This window comes from Dreissena polymorpha, chromosome 13, assembly GCF_020536995.1.
Source record: "Dreissena polymorpha isolate Duluth1 chromosome 13, UMN_Dpol_1.0, whole genome shotgun sequence".
Taxonomy (NCBI): Eukaryota; Metazoa; Mollusca; class Bivalvia; order Myida; family Dreissenidae; genus Dreissena; species Dreissena polymorpha.
In genome coordinates, this window is record NC_068367.1 from 10248213 (window position 1) to 10252015 (window position 3803).

Genomic DNA, 3803 nt, shown 5'->3' on the forward strand with positions numbered 1-3803 from the left:
ATTGTTTTAGCGCAAGATTTGCCGCCAATAACACTTTCACATATTTCCGTGCATCTGGGACTGACCTGATTCTTAGGTTCCCCGCCGTGCTCACTGGACCTCGGTGTTTCCCCGCCTTGGTATTTTAATGTTTCAGTGTCAATATGAAATGCAGTACAATGACTAGATTTGTTGCACCTTTCACACTTAACTGGGACTTTACACTCACTCGCTAAATGTTTATATGTCATGCACTTAAAACACAAACCTTGCTTCTTTACAATTTCCCTCTTTTCTTGAATGGATTTCTGTAAAAATGATTTACAGTTTTTAAGTTCGTGCCTAGAATTTTGTCCGTGTATGACACAATGTGGCTCCGTACAGTTCTTAGTTTTGCAATTGTCAGAATGTGCATTTGTCTTTCTACTATGCACACCTGTTCTTGATCCTGACCTACCAGACTTCTCAATTGCTTTTGTCGTATCCGGTTTACCTAGTGCATGTAAGTTAAAACTAGGGTCATTCTGACGAACCGCCATCTTTCTTACGAAGTCCACGAAAACCTGGAAAGGTGGATACATGACATTGTTTTTTATTTTATAGTTACTGCAGTGATCAACCCATTTATTCTGAACAAACGATGGTAGTTTACACAATATAGAGTTAACAACTAGGGAAGAATCATAAAATGACATTGATCCACTGTATTTGGAATTGCTCTTCACACTATTAATCTCTTCAATTAAATCAGCTAGATCATACAGCTTTTCTTTTTCGTTTCCTATTTTCTGGAAAGCATCAACTCTTCGGCGCAAACTGTCGGCCACTTGCTCAGGAGCACCGAAACGAAGTTCTAATCGCTCCCATATCTTTTCTAGCGCTCCGTGAACATCATGTGGGTTCGCATTACGAATGGAGTTAGCCTGGCGACCGGACTCTTGGCCAAGATTCTTCAGAAGTAAGTAAATTTCTTCTCTGTCATTTGTTTCTATTTCTGTGCAAATGCTCCGAAAGCTAATTTTCCATGTGTAAAACTGTTCAGGTATGTCATTGAATTTAGTGACTCTTGAAAGGAGGAGATCTTTCTTCACCATTTAGTTAGCAAAGTTTGCAGTTGTTTGAGGGACAAATTCTGGAGCACTTGGCCTTAAGTGAAATGTGTCTTGCTGTATCTTAGATTGGGAATCTGGCCTGGCCGGGAGTTTGTTTAGATAGTCATTGACTATTTCACTTTTGCTTTTCTTAAAGACGGATGAAATAGACTTCACCGTTTCGCTTTTAACACTACAATTTTCATTCGACATTTCTTCTACCGCTCTCAGCTCTGCCTCTGATTCCACAACCTCTTGTTTACACTTCAATATGTTCAAGTTGGATTCCATTTCACTTCGTCTCTTCTGAACGCTTTATTCTAATTCATACTGTTCTTTTTTTTAACCTTTCCGCTTCCTCCACATACTGCAATCTAGCTCGAGCGGTTTCGGCCTTTACTTTCCTTTCTATTACAGCATCACTTAATTGTGAGGAACGCCTAACTGAGAGATCAACCTTTTTTTCCAAAGCCTTTTTTAAGACTACTTGTGCACCTTTTTCCGCCTTTGCTTCAGGGATATCATCTTCTATGATGGATAAATACTCGTGAAATTCATCCCATTCTACAGTAAAATTTGACAGTTCTTCTTCCAAAGTTGATTGTGTTTCAAGTAACACCACTTTGTTATATTTATATTTTTCGATGTTAAGAATGTTTGCCTCTATACGTCTGCGGATGCGACGTATAGTTCTTTGAAAGTTATCCATCTTTATGCCCCCACAGTTCTTTTGCTATAATGACAAAGCCTTCATGCTTGTTGTTCTTCCTTTTATTCATTATGTCGCCCCGGAGAGCCAAGGTAAAAGACTGAATGTATACAAATAACACTAATAAGTCCACCATACAGAATTTATACATGATCAATGATTATAATATGAATATCATACATGTATGCCTAATTAACAAAGCAGAATGTGAAATGCCTTAATCTATTAATCCTTAAACTCAGAAAAACATGTGCCCTAGCTGAATTTCAGATAAACTGAAAGAACCTAAATTTCCCGGACGGACCTAAAAGAACCTAATTTCCCGGACGGACCTGAAAGAACCTTATTTCCCGGACGGACCGGTACTATATGCATGCATAAACGAACCATAAACCCAGGCAAAAAATATATGCCTTGACCTAAGACCTATAAACAGCAATAATGTACTGTCCTATTCATAAACAGCAAGAATGAACGGTCCTATTCATTATATAAAAGCATAGTGTCTGAATAACAGATAGATTTATATACACAAGGAATAATCACTCTCTTAAACAAATAGTAAAATTTAACGTGACGTCACAACATTAGAACACGACAAAAAAATAACCTTACACAAAAAATACAGGATTGCGACTTTCATAATGCAAAGTAATCATATAATAACATCATATAAAACACAAACTTACACTGTGGGGTCATAAAGAGGACCTATTTTGGGTGAAAATCACTTTGCCTTGTGCAAAATGCCGCCTAAACGTATATGACTCTCCAGTGGCGAACATTTATCTAAGGGGAACAACTTCTGCAACGCGAAAAGCTAAAACCGGGTATAGACCGTACCAAACCCGTACTAAACCGTACATATCTGCGCCCTCCGCACCTAGCTCTAGTCCAACTTCATAAATAACAAAAGTGTAACAGCACACCACGAAACGCACTATCTTTCGAAATTGAGCAAATTGAACCCTAAAGATTTTTGGAAAAAAAGTAAATAAACAGTACAAAAAAGTACAAAACAAAGCGAATAATTTAAGTACGTCTAGCCTGTACGAGCACTTTAAGAACCTTTACTCCACTGAAGAAACTCCCGAAAATGCCTTACCCGAAAACACCGTAAACACCCAAGATATCGAATTAGATAGAGAATTTAGCATAGAGTAAATCATTAAAGCAATACGTTCACGTAACAACAACAAAAAAGGTGGTATTGATAAACTATGTGCAGAAGTTTACAAATGCGCAACCAGCGAACTAGCGCCGTTTATTCTTAAGTTATTTAATAGACTACTCGACAATGGGGAATACCCGGAGTCATGGGGAGAGGGCATAATTGTACCTATATTCAAAGGCGGACACATAGAAGATGAAGCGAATTACAGAGGAATCACTTTAATTAATATCCTTCCAAAAATATATTCAACTGTACTTTTAAATCGTTTGACGAAATGGCTCGAAAAACATGAAACTATCATAAAAAACCAATTTGGTTTCCAAAAGGGTAAATCAACAATAGATTGCATCTTCGTTCTGCATTCTATAATTACAAAAACACTTAGTCAAAAAATGAAATTATACTGCGCCTTCGTGGATTTTGATAAATGTTTTGATAAATTGGAGAGAACATTTATTTTCCAGAAACTTATTAATGAAAATATCAGCTCCAAATTCGTTTACGCGGTCAGAAGCATGTACAGTACCGTTAAAGAATGCGTGCGATATAATTCTACGTACTCGCCGTTTTTTAAATCAAACATCGGGGAAAACAAGGTGATCTAAGCTCAACGTTACTCTTTCTCTTCTTCGTAAACGATATTCTCACTAACATTAATGAAAACATAGACGGACCATTCACGTTAGAAAACAAAAAGCTATGCCTGTTACTTTTTGCCGACGATGCCGTTTTGTTTGCACATACTCCGCAAGCGCTCTCGTCCATGCTTAATGACCTCGAAAATTACTGCCACTAAAGGCGCCTATCTGTCAATACTAAAAAGACTAAGATCATGTCTTTTGAAAATGAA